This window comes from Pelobates fuscus, chromosome 8 (assembly GCF_036172605.1).
Source record: "Pelobates fuscus isolate aPelFus1 chromosome 8, aPelFus1.pri, whole genome shotgun sequence".
NCBI lineage: Eukaryota > Metazoa > Chordata > Amphibia > Anura > Pelobatidae > Pelobates > Pelobates fuscus.
Genome location: NC_086324.1, coordinates 39,185,896 through 39,194,288, shown reverse-complemented (window position 1 = coordinate 39,194,288; position 8,393 = coordinate 39,185,896). Strand labels below are relative to the sequence as shown.

The 8,393-nt window shown below is 34.8% G+C and overlaps 1 protein-coding gene across 2 annotated transcripts in view; it reads right to left on the bottom strand.

Moving 5' to 3' along the window:
* The window catches only part of COL28A1 (collagen type XXVIII alpha 1 chain), a 78,714-nt gene extending 71,095 nt beyond the window's left edge, over positions 1 to 7,619 (bottom strand). For both annotated transcript variants that reach the window (XM_063429705.1, XM_063429706.1), the window contains exon 1: positions 7,514 to 7,619. The gene's annotated coding sequence lies outside the window, so the exon portion shown is untranslated. The remainder of the gene's footprint in view (positions 1 to 7,513) is intronic.
* Between the last annotated feature and the right edge of the window lie 774 nt (positions 7,620 to 8,393).

The window sequence follows — 8,393 nt, the reverse complement described above, 5'->3', positions numbered from 1 at the left end:
AATTTAAAACGCAAAGCACCTGCATAGTGTACAGACCTGTCGGTTTAACCTGGGCTCACTGGTTTGTCTCTTATATTTACGGTTCCCTTAAAGTTAACCCATGAATAACTAAGCATTTAAAATTGTGCAGATTACTTGCAATATATGAATAAATATAGTGCTGGGATCTCAAGCAACATTGTGCTAGATAGCATGTATAACCTGATTGTTCCTTGTATTCTGTTAAGCCTGTCTATGTTTACTCTTGAATTTCTAATCAACAAAAAAACAAACAACAAAAGTGCGCTGTATCCTGCAGTACTGAAACTTGTAATTATCTATGCACTTTCAAAAATAAAGAATTAAAAAAAAAAAGCAAAAAATTGGGCTATTTGATAATGATTAACTTAAATGGGAGCAGTAGCGGCTCTATCGATCTCAAATGTGGATCATACAATGGAAGATTTGTATATCCACTCCCATAGAGCATGATGTTAACAATAATTTTGAATTTTGGCATGAGATTATGGATTAAGCGTTTGTTATAAATGTTCATATTCAACTTTCAGTTTGGTAGCCGTTTTTTCTTGCAATTTCTTAATTTGTCGTTGCCAGCTCTTTTCCAGTTGTGTTTTCATTTTATAAACCTTTTTTTTTTATCAATCCACATATGATCTACTATACTTCCTACTTTTGTAGGACCTCATCCCACATCATTTAGATTGTTTTTAAGCTCATTGATGTGTTATTTGATGTTTTATATTTTTATTATAACATTTTAAAGTTCTACGGAATAAGTTGGCATTGCATAAATTACAATAATAATAATAATAATAATAATAATAATAATAATAATAAAAGGAAGAAATTGGATTCAATCACAGTTGCAATGGACCAGTTATGTTCACTGTTCTAACTCAACAACCTGTAAGATTAATTACTTAGCTATTTGTTATAACATGCCTTTATTTCTGAACGACTGCTATTATTGGCACGTTTTAGAATGCTTACCAATCATTTCATTTACCTCTTTTTGTCAGCATCTAATTTATTTCTGTCTCCAGAACTCGCCACATAAAATGCATGCTATATTTGATGTGATTTCAAATATCTGCCCAAAGGCCATTTCTTAATTCTGTAGGTTTGTATAGTCTTTAAGGCATTTGGAAACTTAGATTTAACTAAGGAATGTTCTTGCTACGAGGGCTATATAACTGTGAAAATGTGATCAAAATGCATACGTGGCAAATCCAAACCTATATGATCATGCTTTTTATATAAATATTTTATTGTGTGTTGATTATATGATGTCATATCACTTTATGTTTGGTAATAAAATCTAGTGAAATGTGTTTACATTAAAATAGGTGAAAAGGTTATTAAAGGCAAGCCAAGTCAAATGTTCAAAATGTTTTTCTATGTTAGTGGCTAAACTAGGATCTTATCATTTCACATTAATTTCACTCCATTGACAGCCAAACAATTACACTGAAAATGAAGTGATAAAGAAATTATATTATCCTTTTTTTTTAAAGGGGACCTATCATTTCTCTAGAATTCTTCCAACAGAATAAAATATTGTAATCATACGTGTGTTAAAGTTTTTTCACGAAAACTCCTTTTTTAAAATCCATATTAAGATGTTTATGTTAAGATGTTTAATTTATATTAAGACGTAGCAAATGATGTCATAATCCAGTCCAGGAAGACACCATCAGTCACTACAATCCCATATACACAACAGCCCACAGATACGCGAAAGAAGACGAGCCGAACCCAGGACACAATACCTTACTGTGATTCTCGGGTCCGACAAGTTTAACTGAACACGTATCCTCTGACTTACCAAGCTTGCACCCTTCTTGGATCACTCCAGTAGCACAGACGACACATACGGACACTTCACACACCACTACTCTGGGCCCGCAAGCCTAGAGGCTCACACTCAAGATATGATACTGCTCCTCGAACACATTGGTAGAGGACTTGTATAATTTGACCTGGTTATTCTACGCTCACTCACAGTGTTCTATGTGTACTACTCCTGACTTCCTTAACTTGTTAACTTAATCAAAAACCACACAGAGGACTGGAAGATGTCCCTTACACCAGGTGTTAGTTGGGAACTAAGATATATATCCCTATGAAGTTTCTAGTTTAAAAGCAATGTCATCGATTCTAAGGCATACTCACCTGCTGGGTAATTTCTCATGTTATATATTTTTCATTATGTCTGAGTATCTGAGCCATGCTAAGCTTCATACTGTTATATACTACTCTAAACTATCCTTAAAATGTTTGACATGTTAAACGTAATATACTATTGCAAAAGCTATGCATGGAGGCCTGCGCGCCTTCCACTATTTCCCTTTCTCACCCCCATCTTCAATAAAAAGAGATTTACAAAAAAAAAAAAAAAAAAAAAAAAAAAAAAAAAAAAAAATAATCCAGTCCAGGCAAGGCAAAACGTGGGCAAATATTGCTGATGAAGATGAGAAATAGAAACATTGTTTAATTTATTCCTCATTTTCTCTGTATGTTTTCTCTATTCTGACTGCCAGGTGCAAAAGACAGAGCTTATAACAATGACTGACAGGGGGCTAAGATGGAGATGCCCAGTTACTAAATATAGAAGTATGGATTTCTAGATTAAATCTTAGTTTTCACACTTTACAAATACATATTTGTTAAATATAGGAATAGGTAAACATAATATTAAAATTCTTGAAAAGTGACAGTTTCCCTTTAACAATTACAATATCTTGAGTTGTGGGCTATCCTGTTGTTTTTACGTACAGCCTTTTCCTTAACTTTATTACTAAACAGTAAATTGTATTCTAGTAAATACGTAATTGCAAAAGTGAGATAAAAATAGTTCAACTGGAAAAATGCCAATTGAGACTCATAATGAATGTTAATGCTGTGTGAATGCGTGTGATGTTTAAAAGCTAGTTGGTAGAAGATCATATCTGTAAATAATCACTTATAGCTGCATGCACATTTAATAACACACTACTACTGCTCCTTTTTGGTGATTTCCTTGGTGACTGTGAGAAGTTTGAGTCTCATATTAAGACTGTCCCCCTAGACACCACTTAATCTAGAAGATGTATAAGGGTATTTCCTGTATTGTAAAGATGTAAGCTCAAAGTATAGACGACTATGTCCAGATGAGATTTACCTATAAGAAAGGAGATTTCAGACAGCTTCGGGGTTGGAAGTCACAATGTTACGACAGGACATAAGCCCAACTTAGGAAAAGCTCCATTACATTTAAATTGGAGTGCGTGTCACTTTGACTGTTTAAAAAATCCTTTGTACCATGATATATAAAATCAAATGGATTGTGATCATCTTCCTGAAAATTCTACATAATTGTTCTGTAAGAAACCTTCTGTATCCTCCATCAAATGACTGCTTTTCCAAAAAGCAACCCAGTGGGTTCCATTCCCAGGACAAGACATATAGCAGTATGTAGCGGAACGTGTTTCAATATATATGACATGACCAGGCAGTTATGATGTTATTGGGTCTACCAAACCTCATGAAAGGTCTAAGACAAAATCTATATGAGTGTCTGGTACAGGAAATATCTCTATAAAAATGACTCTTTCTTCTCTTAATGCACATATTGAGCTAATTCGTCGTACATAATGTCAAGATGTTCAAAAAAACTAATTTGCTGAATGAGTTGATAGTATCTTGCATTATGGTGATTCAATGATGAAGATATACAGACATACAGATAAATAGATAGATAAATAGACAGACAGACAGACAGACAGACAGATAGATAGATCGATAGATAGATCGATAGATCGATAGATAGATAGATAGATAGATAGATCGATGATAGATAGATAGATCGATGATAGATAAATCAATCGATGATAAATAGATAGATAGATGAAGCTTGTTTTGTTGTAAAATAATGCCATCCAAAAGTAAGATATCTGGAGACATCCTAACAAACCAAGATAATTTGAAGATAATTTTCAGTTCAGACTAGGTTTTGCCTTTCTTTAATCTCGAGGCAGCATGGGTTATGCATGTCCTGGCCTGCCTGAGACTAGAGGGAGTTACTATGTCAGGCAGAAGCTGCTATCTTTTATAAGGTCTCTCTCCTGTTACTGACACACCAGGAGAAATGCTTGGGAGACACAGACAGTGCTTGTCCCTCACCCCAGCTTCCATCATGGCCAATCGTTAAAGAATGATATTCTTTGTGGGAAATTGATTAATTAATTACTTACTTAAAAAAAGTGTAACTCCCACCCATCTTAGGCAGATCACACATTGTACTGAGTGCAGTCAGAGGAGGACAGACCATAAATTGACCTTAGGTGGCCACCTAAGGTCCAGGGGTTAGGTAGGGTCCCAAAACCATGAAATATCTTGTCTCCGTTGACCATCCCAATGTGAAGAAGAAAGGAGGGAGACAAACGGGTAACCTGTCTAGGGATATGTGGGATCTTAATCCTTCTCTGAGTGCACATAAAATAACAATTTTGTTAGTGAATATTCTCTTGATTTTTTGTTATCCTTATTCCCCACTAAAGGACCACTAGTGTGATTTTTTTTTACAGCAATAGAAAATATGAGCATATAGATCTGGATCACACAATTACTAATATTTGCTTAATTATTCATATATGTTATGATATATCTGAGAAGAATGTATGTATGATCTTTGATTTAGGATATAATGGTTTTTGATTCCATAAAAGTGGTTCCCAAACCAGTCTTCATGATCTCCTGTGTGAAAGATTTCTGCAAAGCTGTATCCCTTATCTTCTTTCAGCAAATAACAGAATTTGGAAAATGGGAGGGAAACGTACCTTAACTTAGAAATAGTTTTCTTAAAATTCTACATTTTTCCTAATTGTGTTCTATTTAGACAATACACTAACTAAATGCACAGAAAATGTTTAGATATGAAAATAAACATGCATAAATGCTCCCTGCCTCAAATAGATTTAAAGGGACACTATAGGCACCCAGACAATGCTTTTCATTGTAGGGGCAGAGGACTCAGTTTTAAATTTCTAACACTATATAGTTCCTTTAAACATGTCTTGTTATTTTGTTTTACCCCTTTCATATATTGTGTGGATTAAATTACATCTAGCATGTACTTACACATATATACACATATGTACACATGTATAATACAGAGAGAGTCCTGACAAGTTAAAATTATTTGTTACTATAAAAGCAGAGAAAAGCATTTGGAAAATAATCTGGGACTTTTTGTGTCTAAATCTATCTAAAGAAAAAGATAAAATTGAATTTATGCTGAATTCTCATTTCAAAACATTTTCAAAACATTTAATTAAAAGATACCCTTGGCATCTTCTACTCAATGAGGTTTTTATGGTGCCTGGGGTCCCCTTGTGCCATCTTATCTTAAAGTGTTAAGCCAATCTCAAATGGTTTTAACACTTAAAGGGTCATTTTGGGCACCATAACAAGTTCATCAAAATGACATTTTTACGATCCCTGGAGCTGACTCACCTTTAGTGGTTAAACCCCAAAGTGTGATTTCCAGTGCGGGATCACTCTGTCTCACTGTCCTTCCATTATTTGAAATCCTAGATAAGGAAGGCTCTGGCAGCATTAGTTAGCTGATGCTCCAAGCCAATCAGTTGGCTTACAGCATTGGTTAGCTGATGCTCCAAGCCAATCAGTTGGCTTACAGTATTGGTTAGCTGATGCTCCAAGCCAATCAGTTGGCTTAAATCATTGGTTAGCTGATGCTCCAAGCCAATCAGTTGGCTTAAATCATTGGTTAGCTGATGCTCCAAGCCAATCAGTTGGCTTACAGTCAATGTCAAGCTGTGCAAGCCAAGTTTTTTTTTTGGAGAAACCCTCACTCAAGGGAATTTGCTAAAATGAGAATTCCAAAGTGAATATAAGGTGATTTTCACATTTAAGGTCAAAACTAGCTACTTGAAACTAGCAACACTGGAAAAAAAAATTTAAAATCAGCTTTGCTTTCCATTCTGCTACCGTTACCTTAAATTTGAAATTTGAATTTGAATTCACCTAGAATTCTTACTTTAGTAATGAACTCTCTCACTGCATAAACCTGTCGGGTTTAACCTTTAAAGTCCGAATTGTTATTCAAATGAATTTCCAATGTTGGGCCAATACAGTCAAACTGCAGACATAGCTGCCAGGGACACATTTTTAAAATCTGCCCATTTTTACCTAAATATTTAACATTCAATTCCGAACAATTTACACTTAATGAATAACTCTTACAGCCTTCATTGTACCAAGATAAACTTACAGTGACTTGATTTGTAACAATACTGCCAATGAAAAAGTTAAACAAGTTTGTACAATGATGTAGGGATGTTGTTATCATGAATTTATGATGTAATGGGCATATTTATCAAACCGAGAATTAGGAATATTTATCAGAGTAAAACAGGAACATTTTATGCAAAGAACATCTACTTTTTTGGGGTTTCCATTGGTCCCAAGTTATCACTTTGCCTCATGGTTGCTCTAATTTTCCCAATAAAAGTCCATTCTGTTTTCACAATTTCAGCTGATAATAATATAATTATATATTTGCTTATTATCGTGTTTTGAAAGGAAATGATCTCTCAGGTACCAGAGTGAGGATGACAGTCAACTATAAGTGGAAGCACCTAAAGGTGCAATTGCATTAACCAGCAAAAGAGGGGTAACAAATAGTTTGAGCTCACAGTCTGCAAGTTTGTTAATCATAAGTTTACTTATTACCAAATCAGGACACTTACAGTGTTTCATGAAAAAAAAAATGATTTTTTTTTCTTTCTATGCCCCATCAAATAATTTTCAGGCATAGCACATATAAAGCATTAAATACAAGTGACTTATTTGTGTGCAAACCAATAAAATATATCAACCTTTACTAGTTATTTGGTTTTAAGAATGTCACTATTAGTAACAAAAATTGGACAGAAAAATCAGCAACACACATTCCTCATAGATCAAAGTTACAAATAAAACATTCTCAAGTTACAAATGCTTTACATGCTATCAAAATTAACCCCAAATCTATGCACTATTTTAGACAGATGAATCAATCAGTCCACTTGGCAGTTTGACATACAGGTGCCAATTGGTTTTCCCACACATCTTTAGATTTAAAGCAATATATTAATTGATTTCCAAGGTAATTACGTTATTATTATTATTATCATCTTTTTATTTATAAGATAGTAGCTAAGAAATTACTTTTGCATCATTGTGACTCATTATGGCTTTCACGAGTTTCCATGTCATTTTAAATTTAATTTGCATTCTGTAAGGGATTCATCCCATAAATATAACTTTAAACCAATAATGCTTTCTAAAAATTATGTGAATTTTAAGATATTTCGACTTAATATTTTTGCTCAAAATAGGTGATTCAATTTCCCAAAAAAACTACAGTATGTAATAAAGTTCAGGTTACTTCCAGTTGCCAAAACTACTATATCATCCATCAGCTGATTGAAATAAGCATAGGATGATGTGAAACTCATTGTATCACGTTTACCTGTGATGTGTTTATGGAGATACAGTGAAGGCAGGTCTTAGGTTGCAGAAGGAATTGGATTCAGATGCTTTTTGCCAGGGGCTCCTTTTCCATGTTACTGCAAATCCCCTCTTGTTAGATCTGCAAAGAAAAACTCCAAGTCTACCCTTATAACTGGGGGGTGGGACAACCCATTGCTGCTGTCAGGAGCATTTAAATAAATGGTCTTTTAACAAAAGAGGTGAAGTGTATAGTGGCAATACTATCTATACTCTATCATATTGTTATATTTGTAGGCTGTATGTTTAAATGAATGCCACTGTCATATTACCTAGTGGTATGATAAATGCCATTGGCAGGTGTACTTATTAGACGTTTTATTGATTTGGGACAGTTTTATTTTGTGATTTTGGTTATATAAGACACATGACTGTCTACATGCTTGACTTCATTGGGTGTATAGCTAATATTCTGTCCATGGGTGAATTGAAAATGAGGGACGGTTTGATGCATGAATCTTTTGGGGGTTGCCCCTTTCTGTAGATGGTGACATCACAGTTCCTGCTGATCTAGATGAGAAGAGAGAAATCTGTACTCGCCGAGACACAAATTACTCTTCTGTGCTCACTCTTAAGACATTGCACTCTAACCATTGCCTTCTCTAAGTTATACGGAGTGCTGGGGATGGGTGCTGAAATCTCCTGCTTTATGTATTCCTAACACTATAGTTCCCTAGTCAGTGTTTAGGTGACCGGCCCCTGGTCTCTGACATTCCACTCGACCTCTGCGCTGGTCTCTGACATTCCACTCGACCTCTTTGGCAAGATTGACGTTCCCAGCCAATCCAATGCTTCCACATAGGCAAGCACAGGGAGGCAATTGCATATGCACAACAAAACAC